Here is a 16,417-nt window from a genome sequence, read left to right as displayed (position 1 = left end):
AGATGTTGAATTTGTTTATTCATTCTACCTTCATATCTCAACTGGAACCCAAGAAAACTGAAGAAGCTCTACGCAAGAAGATCTTGATCAGTCAACACATAACAATGTTGGAAATTAGTTCCAAGACCCTCTTCGAAATCTATTATAGGTACCAAATGGGTATACCGGAATAAACTGAACGAAGATGGTTCAGTTGTGTGCAATAAAGCACAACTAGTCACACAAGGATACAGGCAAGAGGAATGAATTGATTATGACGAGACCTATGTTCCATTTGCTAGACTTGAAGCAGTCAGAATATTCCTAGCCTACACATCCTGCAAAAATTTCAAAGTATAACATATGGACGTCAAAAGCGCATTTCTAAATGGTCAGCAACAAGAAGAGGTGTATGTAGAACAACCTCCATGTTTGGTTAACTACTTACTCCCTAATCGTGTATGATCTCAAAAAATTATTGTATGGTCTGAAAGAAGCTCCTCGAGCTTGGTATGAGACCTTATCAAAATTCTTGGTCGATCATGAGTTCATAGTGGGAACAGTTGACAAAACACTGTTCAAATTCACCAAGAAAGATCATTCATTAATTTTCCCAATCTATGTTGACGATATCATATTTGGGTCAACTAACGCCAAATTATGTGATAAGTTTGCTAAGCTGATGCAGAAGAAATTCGAGATGAGTATGATGGGTGAACTGACTTTCTTCTTAGGTTTTCAAGTGAAGCAACTGGAAACTGGTATATTTATCAATCAAACCAAATATACGAAGGAATTGCTAAAAACATTTGGCATGGAAATATGTTCGGCTACATCCACTCACATGAGATCATCAATTAAATTAGATAAATATGAAGGGGAAATATCAGTTGAAATGAAACTATACAGAGGTTTAATAGGCTCTATATTGTATCTAAATGTTAATCATCATGATATTATGTTTGCTATCTGTTTATGTGCTTGATTTCAGGCTAATCCTAAACAATTGCATTTCCTAGCTGCCAAATGTATATTGAAATATCTAAAAAACACACAAAATGTGGGCTTATGATATGCTAAAGACTCATCTTTCAACTTAGTTGGATATTCAGATGCAGAATATGCTAGATGTAAGCTTGATCGCAAAAGTACAAGTGGATCATGTCAGTTTCTAGGAGACAGACTGATCTCATGGTTCAGAAAAAATAAAAATCTATAGCTACTTCCACAATTGAAGCTGAATATTTAGCTACTGGAAGTTGTTGTGCTCAACTGCTCTGGATTAAGCAGCAACTGAAAGATTATGGAGAACTAGATGAAGAGTCACCGATCTTCTAAGACAACACCAGCTCCATTGCGATTACATCAAGTTCTTCATTTAAAACTTAACACATTGATGTCAAACATTATTTCATCATAGACCACGCTCTCAATAAGAATATTAGACTGGAGTATATCTCAACTGAACAATAGGCGGCAGAAATATTCACCAAGCCTCTACCGGACGCTAAGTTTTCCTATTTCCAAAATATACTTGGATTAATTGATTTATCTTGATCTCTTTAACATTTTAATGCGTTATTTACTTCCAGGATTTAGTGCTGGAGAGAATGAAAAAGAAATCTAGAACACGAAATTCATAATAAAGAAAATAAACTTTTATTTCATTAAATTAATTTAGCCCTACTATTTGGGCTTTTACATCATCTATTTCCTTATCTATAGAATCCCTCCAGAAGGACATCCAGGCTGCTATCCCGCCAGTGCTAGTCTTCAAGAATTCATTTGAGAAGGAAATCATTCTCAGAACCTTCTGCTCCTTGAAGAGCATCAAGAGGTAGACACCTTCACCCTTGAAGATGTGTGCAGCATGGGGGATGCCTAGACAACGCTGTTATTTCCTCTCCCGTGCCACAAGCTTCCTTGTGGCAAAGGGAAACCTACCTCCCCGTAGAACTGCAGCTCTTGGAACTTGGACCAGGTTAACATCATATTCTCCAAGACATTGTCCTCATATTTTTCTTTGTGACTGGCCAATATGGCTTGTTGAAACTCTTCAGCAAGATCTAATTCAAAAGAACTGCTAGCTCCATACATATTTTACTTTGCTGAAAATTTGTTTAAAGAATCTCAAGTGATTTCATCCTTCAACTGTTTAGTATTATTTATAGAATCTAACCATATGAAGGGTCGCGCTCATTATGGTGACTGTTGAAGTGACAGGAAAATGCAAAGAGGCTTCCTTCATCCGCCGACTGCTCAGCTTTCAAGGATAAGATTACTTAACTTTGCAGTATGTTCAATTTAGAAGGAATATCGAATAAGCGTGTCAACTGATAAGACAATAAATCAGTCGCTCATAAACTAAACTGCATCAATTTCGAACTGATCAGTTAGTAACTGAATAAAACTGATCTTATCCCATATGTTGACAATCTTAATTCGTGTTGAAATTCCTTGATTAAATACATGACCAAGTAAAATTTACCCATTTAACTTTTAAATTTCAAACGTTAATCAGTTTTCATCTAAATCATTTAAACAAGTTATTAAAGGTTAATTATCGAATAATCCTACTTATTTGATCAAAACCTCTCACGGACTGCAAGTGTCCAAAATTTTAAAGGTCATGGATATACATAGAAACCGCCTCTCAGAAAGTACTTCACCATTTTCAAAGTTTAAAATTCCATAATCTCAAGGCAAATCACTTGTGCTCTTATCGTTTTCTAGCAAAACTCAAATCAAATGGCATCGCAGATTCCTGTTTATATTTTCAACGCAGTTGCAGTCGATTTAGAATCAATATTTACTCATTCTGAAGAATCAGTTCGGATCGTCTTTGAGAATATCGAAGCATCTAGGCTTTGAACTTTTCTAGGGTTAGCAACCCAAGAAATCTACTCTGCTGAAATCAACTCCATCTACTAATCAAGCTCAGTCACAACTTACGGGAAGATTCACATGAAGGTAAATGATCAAACTCTGATTGTGGATGAAGATTTCTTCCAAAAGTTGTTTCACCTGCCAACTGAAGGCCTATCAAGCTTCTCAGAGGTCTCAGCTGCTGCAATTGAGGAAATGCAGATTCCTTATCTGAAACTGGGGACAAGATCAAAGTGTCTGATCCCAAGAAAGAACTGAAGCCAGAATACCAACAACTGGAAGATATCGTTGAAAAGGGTCTTCTAGCAAAGGCCGGATCCTTTTCTGCCCTAACCCTTGAAAATCTTCAAGCTATGACTGTCATTGTCAAAAGGATATAGATGAACCGGTCATCAATCCTCTTCTCAATTATGAAGAACATGATTAAAACTTCAAAGCAGTCCAAAAGCTTCGCACTTCAGTTGAGCAGGCTCATTGAGGACTCAGGGATACCTCCAGTACCCTCCTCTTCACTCATCAAATTTAAGATTTTCGCAGCCTCCAAAGTGCATTTCAAGAAGACTGGTGTTACCAAATCAACAACAAAGGTTAAGAAAACTGACGAGATAAAACCAGATGCTGCCCCCAAGTCTAAAAGAAGACTGAATCTTTCCACCAGTGACTCGGAGAAGACTCATTCCCCTATCTTGATGAAGAAACCCAGGTCGCAGAAGACAAAACCTACTGCTACTCCTGGAGCTCTTCCTGAGTTCCAATTGTTGTGTTTCGAAGCTCAGCAACCTCTCTTAGTTGTTCATCTTCAGTCAGTTCAACCAGTTGCACCACCAAAGAAAAAGACTACAGTCGTTAACCCCTCTACTATCATAACTGATTTTGGAGAAATGCTGAAACTGACAGCAGTCCCAGCTCATCTCACAACAATTGTCCGTCCAATAATTCTATCTCCAGCTCGCTCAAAAATAGTAATCATCAGACAAGCTGTGGATACAACTAATTCGGCGATTTACCTCATGTTCTAACTGATACAAAAGGCAAAGCAAAGCTGCTTGAGAAACAAAGATCCAGCAATGCTATTCAGATGCAAATTGATCTTATCATGCAAGATATCAATGAGCATGCTAAACAGAAGCTGGACCTCTTCAACGAATAGGTGAACTTTCTCACCGTCACCCTTGCCAAGAAGCTAAAGTTGAAGAAGGTTTTTAAGATATTCATCTCCTTAGAATCAGCTGTCATGAAGGCTGTTAAGGATACTACAGTCGCCCAGGACATGGAGAGACGACCATACCTCTTCGACCTTATAAGAATCCAAAGGCTAGCTATGGTAACAACTAAATTAAAAACCAACTATGATCCAGCTGGTCCCACTGATTATGAAGATATTGAAGTCTTCCAACAACTGGACACTGATCTTATCTCCCTTCATATGAAATATAAATAATTGAGAGATGGAACAACAATTGCATGTTCCAATAAGGACCAACAAATCATCATCAGCTGAGGAGGACGTTCTAGCTGAAATTGCAGAGGAGCAACCAATGGCTCCAGCTGAAGTAGGATCAGTTGAAGTTCAATTCATTGAAACAATTCTCGACGTCCCTCCTCCACTCTCCACCAACGACCAACCCTCCTTATTTTCTGCATTGATTATCCTCCCGATCTCAAAACCAGAGGTACATTCGTCTACATTCTCTAAAAGAACTATGACATAGGAAAATGAAGATGATATGATGCATTCAATCACCGGGGATGTTCAAATTGAATTCAAATATAACTATGTTGCTGATGACGTTGTTGAACCTATTGAAGATCAAATTATGATACCAACAACAGAAACAGAAGCACAAACTGAAAATGTTCAGTTACCAACTGAACAAATCATCTCCCTCTCAGTCCAGGAACCAACAGCTGCACATACTCTGCCATCTATCGATCAGCTGATTCCTTAGACTTTCTATATGACTGAAGCTACTATTCAGTTACTTGCTACTCAACAGAATGCCAAGCCATCCAGCTCTTCCACTGATCATCAGGATCACCTTCCCACTCAGTCAGCTCAAGAAGTCACAGTAGAGGAATTTTTTGCTGATATTGACCAAGATATTTCTCCAGAACAGCTTGCAGTTGTGGAATACTCTCATAAGGGAAAAGGGAAAGAAAAGTTCCTATTGAATAATTTTCTCCTAAAAGACCCCTCGACACTGATTTAATGCTGGAGACCAGAGTTTCAGAACTAATAAATCTTGGTTCAAGCATCAGTCAGATCAAATATACTCTACTGCATTCTTTAAGTCTGGATTACTTGAAAGAACATACAATGAAGGACATAAATAAACTGACCAAAGATGGGGTTGTTCTTTTTGATTCAATTGAAAAGATCAAAAAAGAATTGATTACAATTCATGTTATGTTTTCTTCAAAAGACCAACTCAGCAATTTTTCATACCAATCTCTCTAAAAAGATTGATTCAATGCAACAAAAACTTGCTGAAATGTCCGCTCAAGTAAGTTTAGCATTCCTATTCTTCACAAGAGTGGCCGGTGTTGACAAAAAAAGGGGAAGAAGAGAAGACAGAGGCAGCAGGAGCAAGCAGCAAGAAGAGAAATGTATCAGACAAACCAACTGATAAAGAACCAGCTGAGAAGAAGTCAAAGAAATAATTTCTAAAGTATCTCAAGACAGTTGATTAGTCTGGAAGCTTAATTTTTATTTGAAATGTTTGTGCGAATCTGTACTTATCTCTTTCAAATCAATAAAAATTGTCATTGTTGAATATGTACGAAACTGTACATTATTTTATCTACAATTTTTCTATCATCAATTCATGAAATCTAAGTTTTGTCAAAAACCAAAAAAGGAGAAATTGTTGGAATATTATAGGTTTCAGAGTTTGACAAATTAATATTAAAGAAACTGAAGAATCCAGCTGATCGAAACTTTGAACTAAACCGAAAAACCTTATCAACTGAAGTTTTCGTAAATGATAGGAAATCAGTTACAACTTATAACACCCAGCTGAACTGATCAGCCGATCAGTTTATCTCTCATCAGTAGGCGTTTACATTAGTTAAAAGATTAGCAGAACAGTCTGACAGATAGTACCAAGGTAGAATAGCTGTATCAGAACAAGACAGTCTGAAGATCTTGTACTATTGTCAGATAAAGCTACTACACGATGAATCAACGGATATTTGTCATTAAATGAGCATTAAATGCATTTAATATGACCGTTGAGATCAAAGACTATATATAGCTGAACGAATAAGTTGAAAGAAGGGGTTGGTCGAGCTTTTAAAAGAGAATATTCAAATTGATCAAACCGATCAGTTGCGATATGCTATATTCTCAAGATTTATGATCGCATACTCAAGCTCTACATTCATTGTATTTATCAGTAGCATTCAAGCTACGAATTAGAACATATTTCAGTTTTACAAACTGTATAAGAATTGTTATACTAAGATTTTTAGTTTGACAGTGTGTAAGACCAATTGAAGTGGATTATTATAAACTGTTGTAATACATCAAAGTATTTTTATGAACTCATATCCTCATGATAGAAGGGGTGACGTAGGAGCATTTGAAGTCTTCGAACATCCAGAAAAATTCTCATGTTCATTTCAGTTATCAGCTATATCCATTTAAAATATTCAATATATATGTCAGTCTTTTTCCGCACTACTTTAAGTTGATTGATTTATATCGACACACAAGATTCTCGGATCAGTTCTTCATAGAACTGAGTCATACTTTTATAAAAGAATTTTAAAGCTAAAGTTTTTATTCAACCAACCTTCTAAACACTTTACCAACCCAAACCGATCCTAACACACTTGCTCTTGTATTGTTGACTGGTTTAATGCGTCATTGAGTTCATGCTCTTCTATCTTTACTTGGAGTCAGTAAATAACCTAGTTAAGCTTGTCTTCTCGATCATTAACTGCCAAAAACCTTCCTTGGATTGATTCCAACTCTCCCTTTGTGATGTTGTGCTGACGTTCAGCTTCTAGGTGGTAAGCAGCATAGTGTCTAACGTAATCACACAGTCCTTTCTCTTCTTCTCTAGCCTGATGAAGGTCTTTTATCATGCATACATTGTTTTCGTCCAACTGGTAGTTATCCATTTCTAATTTGACATTCCTTACTTTCAATTCCTCACATTCCGTATCTTTGGCCCTGAGTTGTTCTTGAAGTGCGGAGATAATCGCTTGGGCATCCATATCCTATACTTAGAAAGGGTGGAAAATTTTTAATTTATATTTTTTTCGTAATGGATTAAAATTTTAATAAAACAAGAATTTTACTTTAATATAATGATAATGACAAAGTTTTTATTTAAAAGAAAAGATTACATTTTATTTCTTTTCATAAAATATTTTCATTACAATCGAAAAGCTAGTTTAGCCTAGTCTATCACATCGTCATCATCACTGTCTTCATCCACTATATCCACGGGTGCTTCTTCCTCTTCTTCCATATTTTCCACAATGAGATGTAGATAATTGTTCTGTTGTTGTAACCGATCCATCGTGCCATGAAGTTTGGCAATGTAACGCTCTTGCTAACTATCAAGATCTTCCTGCTGGTGACGAATGCAATCTGCAAGTTCTTTCTCAGTATTGATCCTCTCCATCAACTCACGGTTAAGAGCAACTAGTCGTATCACATGAGATGAACTATGCGAGTTAAGGGTAAGCTGGCTCTCTGCTCGATCAGGGTGATGGGTGAGACGCTGCACATCAGTCTGGAGTAGGGTTTTGGCTTCCATGAGCATCTATTTCTCTTATTTCTTCCTAGCTAGGTGAGCTTTTAGGGTAGCAATCTCACGGGTTTGGTTGTCGACAGTGATTTGACGCATGCAAAGAGCAGCTTGAGCATGAGTGCGAGGGGCTGCCATTTCCTAAAGAAATCGAATGAAAAGTGTAACATACCATACTTTTAAACTATTTTAAAATTTACGAAAAAATAATTTTTTTCTTAAATAAATAGTAATCATTCAAATTGCGTTGAAATAAACTGCTCGTTTAAAAATATTTGAAATAAAAACAATTACAATCGAAGTTTGAAAAAACGTAAACGTTTACACATCGTAAACAATATCCTAAAAATCAGAGTATTTGAATCAACATTCATAAATTCTTAAAACATGGGTGGTCCTTGGGTTTAGTCTCCTGCTCAGTCCAAGCCATCTCACTGGTCCCCACCTCTCGCCTCCTCAAACTCGTCCTCACCTGCATCGATCAAGTCTAGTGAGTCTAAAGACTCAACATTTATAAACTGGAGATAACAAGTAATACGTAATAAAACCACATGCATTTTTAAAGTAGAAAGTACATACTTAAACTTGAACGTACTTGTATAAACATAGACGTGCCATCATCCTAAAACTTTTCATAAACATGCTTGCATCATAAATACTTGAACATGCATAAACTTCATCATTTTACATAAAGATATTTTCAAAGCAAGTGACCCATACATAAATGTGCCTGATCAGACTAAAACATAGTACTGAGCTAGCAGGGAGAATCCACAACCACATACATGAGATCCCCGGTCATGCTTACCGGGTGGATTGGTCCCTGGTCATGCTTTACCGCTTTCCAATCCTGATCTAAACTCGATCATGCTTTACCGAGGTGGAGAGGTCCTCGACCACGTTCACCGACTTCCAAACTCGTTCATAATTGGCCACAAGACATTTAGCATACCTCAAAAACATAAAATATTTTTCTTTTGCACATCGAACATACTTACATGGCGTTGAGGGATTCGATGGATCTCGTTTGAGGCCACTGCTACACACACTAACAAGTTTCATGCACTTAATTTTCATAACTTAAATGTAATAGTCATGCTCGTCAACCAAAATGACACTTTACTTATGACACTTTAAATCACTCGGGACTTGACCTTGTTTAATCATCGTACTAAACGATGACATCAACCCCCGAAACAAATCCTAAAATAATGTGTGAACCTTTCCCAAAACATAGAAGACATGAGCCTAAAATAGTGATTTAAAAGTCATGGACAAGCGCCTAGGCGCTGGACAGCGCTGCGGCACTGCCTAGCGCCGCGGCGCTAGGCACCAGCGCTGCGGCGCTAGCCAGGCCGCAGGTCTAGCACTGAGGTGCCACAAGGGCATCGTCGCGACACTAGACTTGCGTAGATTGAGCGCTGCGGTGCTCCCTGGTGAGCGCTACGGCACTAACCCTATGCACAACCAACCAAAAGAACACATTTTGATGCAATTTTAAAAGTCACGCTAAAACGACTCGAATCGATGCAACAAGACTCATCCTAGGACGCTATGGAGATGACTCAAACTCACACGATGCTTCAAAACAACGATGCAAATTGTACAACGCAACACAACTCGTCAACACGACATTTGACCCCAATACGATTCCTACGACTTCTAATGCAACCAAGTGCCTATCGACATGAAACGAAGCACCAAAAATCATCCCAACTTCATACTCAATATACCTAAATGTAGCAGTGATCACCCAACATTCTCCAATGAACCCTGCAACAAATAAACTTCAAGAACACGTCAAGAACGCATTTTCATAAAATAGCAGTTTGAGCAGTCCCACAAAAACGATCATAACACACTCGTTTCTTGTTCAAAAATTACGAATTTAATGTCAAATCGAAGGTATCTAAAAGTACTACGTTTTATATGTTGGAAATTTTCCAGAAAGTTGAATGAATTTCACAGTAATCGAAATGACATCAGACGTTTTTAGATCTAAAAATTCTGATCCAAAAATCATTTCAAATGTTTTTGCTCAAACTTTTTACAGCCTATATGGATTTTCACGCATAATAAACATAACAACACATAATATAACGAGATCGATGCAGAAACAATAGAATATACATGCTTTTGATCTTTAAAAATTCTGAAACGACGATACCGAAGCAGAGAAGGTGCAAGTGTTGATCCGAGACGAACATGGCACGATTTTCTTGAAGAAAAATGGACAAAAATTGCTGGAAAATTGAAGAGGGAGGGGGCGGCTGCTGCTTGCTCTAAGAACTTAACTTTTCTTCAAAGGAAATGAAATGGAATGCAATGAAATGTGTGTAACGCCCAGACATTCGTATGCATATGATGTAAGGTAATGATTAGGATTAAGTATGGTCATTATTCCTTTTATTGTTTATTATGATGATCGTTTGGGGATATGTGATGTAATGGTGATGGTTTATGGTTTCAAGATATGATATGAATGGTATTGAATGATATGGAATGAAATAGAGAATGTATGGGTAGAATAGAAAGTTGATCCTTAGCCCAATAGGTAATGGAAGTGCTGAAACGGTATGAAAATGTGGCAGTAGTTGTGGTTTTTAGCATAATGTTTTGTATATTGATCCGAATGATGTGAGGTCAATTTCATTAGAAAGATAAGACATAAGGCTATAACTTTCATGTATTGAGTTTTGTCCAAATCATTGTGGAAGACTGGCCAAAAGCTCCCCGAAGTGTGTCGTGTGTATCGTCGTTCCTCCAGTGACACATGTTGGGAGATTGAGCATAAATTTTTACTCAGACCTTCAAATGACATGAGGCCAATTGGAGATGCAAGCCAAGACATAGAGCTACAACTTTCCTGTTTGCCACTTTTCCTAATTATGAAAGGAAGAGGCGTTTCGGAAGCAATCTTTGACGTAGCTGTGCGCAGAGCGTGCCCGAGCGGAAAAGATGTCCGCCCAGGCGGGCCTAGTTTGAAATTTTTTTGTTTCTGGCCGAGAGGTCTGCGCTAGGGCGGTAAAAGACGTCCGCCCAGGTGCCCAGCAAAGTGTAAAAGCGTGTTTTTGGTGATTTAAGGCATAAAATCAAAGGAGACTCTCATTTTTCTCATTTCTCTTCTCTTCCTTTCTCTTCTCCATCGTGTAAGGCTAGGGTTCTTCATCTTCTTCTTCTTCTCTCATTCATTCAAGCAATTAATCTTCAATCCGGAGTTGGAACTTCATCTTTTTAGTGAAAGGTGCAAAGGTAAGTGGTTTCTCTTCTTGTTCTTGAGTTATTGTAGATGGTGAATTTGGGGGATGATATTTGTGATTGATGTATTGGATTAAATGGTCATTTAAGATTATTATTTGGGTTTATTGTTGTAGGATCATCGTCAAGGTTTAGGAAACCAATTTCTCCAAGTGTTGTAAGTGGAATCATTTCTTCAATGCATCACATGATCCTATATATATGTGTTTTGATGATTTTATGATGTTAACTCCTTTCAAATTCCATTCATGATATATATATGTAAATATGTATATATGGTAGTGCAATTATATGCATTTTTGAATGAAAGAAGTTAAATTTTATTTGATGCTTCAAAGATGTTCGATAAAATGTTTGAATGAAGTTTTATATGATTGAATGATTGGATTGATAGTGATAGTAGCGGTGTTGCCTCTGGCAATTCTAAATCCGCAATGTAATTGGCCAATTAATGATGAAAACATGTGCTCTCTTATAAGATGCATTTTATGCAGAGGTACGTGTCCCTCCTATAAAATTCGTTATTACGAAGAGGGTTAGCAATGAAAGAACTATCTTATAAGAACTATCAATTCTTCAGTTGATCAATGAAATGAATATCATCCCTATGTATTTTTGTATTATGATTATTGATGGATGATATTAATGATGATTCTACGTTTGTGAAATGAGATGGATAATGTTTTCAAGAAAATGAAGTTGAGGCTATGCATTTTATGTTTTTCAATAAAATGACATATATGTATCTTGTTAGTATTGATTCCATTTGCTGAGTTTTATACTCATTCCAGTTATGTTCATGTGATGCAGGCACAGGTAAGAAAGGCTGATCATCCCTGAGTTGTCGAAGCGAGAGAAGGGAATATGCCAAACTTTGGAGATAGTAGTTGGATGCTATTTTGATATGTATTGCTTTTTGGTTATTTTGGGAAACCTTAAAAACATTGTTTTGGTATTTGAATTAGAAATATATGTAGATACTATATTAAATGGTATTTGATGAATATGAAAATATTTTGCATGTATTTTATGTGTTGCTTGAGACAGATGGCATGTCCTATTTGTGGGGAGATGCTGCCCAAATTTTTTTTAAATTACACATTTTCTCCAAATTATATTTTAAAGCTTCCGCACTAATTATGCATTTTAGTCACGAATGTTACAATGTGTGTGTGTGTGTCTATCGGTTGTGGTGAGTGTGAAAGTGTGTGTGTGCGCGTGGGTTTTTGTGTAAAAATTGTAACGTGTGTGTGTGAGTTAGTTGGGTAATAAAATTGCTTAATTATAAGAATTAACAATAATAATTAAAAAGTTAATCCCCACGACTTTTACAAAATATCATAATTAACAAAATAAAATACACAATTTCTAAACTTTAAAAGTTTTTAAAAACTCAAAATCACCTAATAATTACATTTAGGTTTTAAAATGCTAAAAACTTAATAAGTCAGTTAAAATGCCTCATTCCTAACTTAACATAAAATATCACATTTTAAAATCGCAAAAATCGTCGCCGGTCTCTTTTCCTCGATCCCGTATCGAATAATCGTCTGAAACATGAAACTCAAGAAGACATTTTAACGTGCATCACAAAAACATAAATAATTTAAAATAATGCAAATTCATAAATAATGCATCGCTAAAATCATTTTAAATTTAATTAAATAATTTAACAATTAAATAAATGCATGGGTTTTACGTGTACTGATTTTGGGCTCTAAAATTCATCCCTCACTTATATAAATTTCGTCCTCGTAATTAATTCTTACCAAACAATTTCGGGTAGCGATTCCTCATATCTGCCTTGGCCTCCCAAGTGACCTGCTCTACTGATTGATTCAACCACCAGACCTTGACCAACTTGGTCACCTTGTTCCGAAGCTTCCGCTCTTGCCTGTCTAGGATTTGGACAGGTCTCTCCTCACACGACAGATCTGGAGCAAGCTGCAATGGCTCATAGCTCAAAACATGCGAAGGATTTGCTAGGTACTTCCTCAGCATCGAGACGTGGAACACATTGTGTACACCGGCCAGATTCGGCGGTAAGACTACACGATAAGCTTGTGTCCCAACTCTGTCAAGAATCTCGAATTGTCCAATAAATCTCGGACTAAGCTTACCTCTCTTCCCAAACCTCATAACACCCTTCATAGGTGTTATATTCACGAATACGTGATCTCCTACAGCAAACTCAAGATCTCTTATTCTCTTGTTAGCATAACTCTTTTGGCGACTCTGGGCGGTCTTCATCCTGTCTCGGATCTTGACCATCACGTGCGGTCTAATGAATTATCTCTGGGCCAAGTTCTGATCTCTCACCGACTTCATCCCAATGAATCGGCGATATGCACTTCCTCCCATACAGTGCCTCGTAGGGAGCTATATCTATAGACGATTGAAAACTGTTGTTGTAGGTAAACTCCACTAGAGGTAGCTTCGATTCCCAATTCCCATGGAAATCGATCACACAAGCTCGCAGCAAGTCTTCCAAAATTTGAATCACTCGCTCAGACTGGCCAACTGTCTGAGGGTGAAATGCGGTACTGAATAGCAACGTCGTCACCATGGCTTCATGTGAACTCTTCCAAAAGGACGATGTGAATCTCGGGTCCTTGTCGGACACAATAAAAACTGAGATCCCCTGCAAACGGACTACTCCCTGATATTGAGCTCTGCATACTGAGTCATTGAGGAAGTCGTCTTCACCGGTAAGAAGTGTGCTGACTTAGTAAGTCGATCCGCTATAGCCCAAATGGCATTGGATCCTCTCACTAACCTCGGCAAACCAATAATGCAGTCCATGGTGATATTCTCTCATTTTCACTCGAAGATAGCGAGTGGCTTAAGCATTCCTGCTAGCATCTGATGCTCTACTTTCACTTGCTGACAAGTGAGGTATTCAGACACAAATAAGAAAATGTCTCGCTTCTTACCTGGCCACCAATACAGAATTTGCAAATCCTTGTACATCTTGGTACCTCCTGGATGGATAGAATATGGAGATGTATGTGCCTCTGTCAAAATATCATCTCTGATCGAATAAACACTAAGCACTCATATCCTTCCTATGTACTTTACAATACCATCAGACACTGTGTAGAGTACACTACCCTTGGCTTTATCCTCCACTCTCCATTTCTGTAACTGCTCATCCAAAGGTTGACCTCTACGGATTCGGTCTAGTAATGAAGACTAGACTGTCAGATTAGACGGCTTAGGAGCCCTGTCCTTAGGATAAACGTCTAAACCAAACATCTGAATTTCTGGCTGAAGAGATCTCTGCACTGACATCTGTGCTACGACTGCAACTTTTCTACTCAAAGCATCTGCCACGACATTAGCTTTCCTTGGAAGGTAGCTAATTTCACAATCGTAGTTTTTACTAACTCCAACCATCGTCTTGGTCTCATATTCAGCTCTTTCTACATGAAGAAATATTTGAGACTCTTGTGATCAGTAAATATATGGCATTTCTCGCCGTGCAACTAATGTCTCCATATCTTCAACGCAAAGACAACGGCAGCTAACTCGAGATCGTGAGTCGGGTAGTTCTTCTCGTGCACCTTCAACTGTCTAGAGACATAAGCTATAACCCGACCGTGCAACGTCAACATAAGCTAAACCGAGCTTAGATGCATCAGTGTATAGCACGAAATTTCCTTGCCCTGCTGGCATGGCTAGCACTGGCGCTGAAATAAGAGCTTCCTTCAAAGTATCGAAACTCTTCTGACATTCTCCATTCCATATGAATTTAGCATTCTTCTTAGTCAATGAAGTGAGTGGCACTGCGATCGAAGAAAATTCCTGAATAAATTTCCTGTAGTAGCTTGCTAAGCCTAGGAAACTGCGGATCTCTGAATTGTTCTTCGGCTCAACCCATTCCTTAACTGCTGCTACCTTAGCTGGATCCACCTCAATGTCACTGCTAGATATTATATGACCCAAAAATGCTACTTTCTCCAACCAATATTCACACTTACTAAATTTTTCAAACAACTTGCGGCTCTGCAAGACTTGCAAAATTGTACCCAAATGCTGACTGTGCTCCTCATGGCTCTTCGAGTAGATAAGAATGTCGTCAATGAACACTATGACAAACTGATCTAGGTAGGGCTTAAATACTCGGTTTATGAGATCCATAAAAATTGTTGGAGCATTCGTCAGTCCAAACGACATCACTAAGAACTCGTAATGACCATACCTGGTTCTGAAGGTTGTCTTATGAACATATGCATCTTTTACTTTCTACTGATGATACCATGATCACATATCTATCTTAGAGAACACTGTAGCTCACTGCAACTAGTCGAACAAGTCATCGATCCTTGGAAGTGGGTATTTATTCTTAATTGTTTTCTTGTTCAACTCCCTTTAATCGATACACAGCCTCATGCTCCCATCTTTCTTCTTTACGAAGAGCACTGGTGCGCCCCATGATGAGAAACTAGGGCGGATGAATTCTTTATCTAGAAGCTCATGAATCTGCTGTTTGAGCTCTAACATGTCAGCTGGAGTTAAATGGTATGGTGCCTTTGAGATTGGCACAGTGCTTGATACAAGTTCGATGGCAAACTCTACCTTTATCTCTGGTGGAAGGTCTGTGACTTCATCAGGGAACACGTCAGGAAAATCTCTGACTAAGGGTACATCAGATATCGATGGAGTGGGCACGTGAGGTGCTGAAACAATACTGGACAAGAAAGTCTGACACCCCTTTTGGATAAGTCTTTGTTCTTGCATGCAAGAGATCATGCGAGGAAAACTCCTCCATCTATCTGGCTCAAAGATAAACTGCTCCATGTCCAACAGTCTTACTAACACTGACCTTTTTTGAAAGTCAATAAGAACTATGTTCTTTGTCAGCCAGTCCATTCCCAAGATGATATCACATTCTGGCATCGGCAACACAATCAGATCGGCATAAACTAGGTGGCCCTGCAGTTCCAGATCAATGTCTCTGATCTCGCTAGTAGCTGATAACTCTTCCCCTGATGGGAGTGTCACTGAATAGCTCACGTTGAGTCCAATATACTTGACGTCCAGATGATTAACGAATGTATCCGAAATAAAAGAGTGAGTGGCCCCAGAATCTATCAAGGCCTTCATGGCTAACCTCTTTATGAAAATATTTCCTGAGAGACGTTAACACAACACACGAAACTTATATATCAAAATTCTAATATTGACCTCATGCATAATAGAAAACCTCTACACAAAATCACCAAAAAAATTACTAACTAACACATTAATAATCCCAAATAAAATTTGAAACATGCATGACAAAGATTATACGGTGCTGAATTAAATAAGTTACCGGTCAACAGGGTCGTGTCTGGGTTCGCCTCCACTAATAATCCCACAAGGGCAGCGCCTCGGCGCTAGACTTGCACAGATCAGGCGCTACGGCGCTTCCTGGAGAGCGTTGCGGCGCTAACCCTGCGCACAACCAACCAAAAGAACACATTTTGATGCAATTTTAAAAGTCACGTTTAAACGACTCAAACCGATGCAACAAGACTCATCCTAGGATGCTA

The sequence above is a fragment of the Primulina tabacum genome, chromosome 11 (assembly GCF_025594145.1).
Source record: "Primulina tabacum isolate GXHZ01 chromosome 11, ASM2559414v2, whole genome shotgun sequence".
In the NCBI taxonomy this organism is placed as follows: domain Eukaryota; kingdom Viridiplantae; phylum Streptophyta; class Magnoliopsida; order Lamiales; family Gesneriaceae; genus Primulina; species Primulina tabacum.
The sequence above is the reverse complement of the archived record's forward strand: the minus strand, read 5'-3'. Positions refer to the sequence as shown.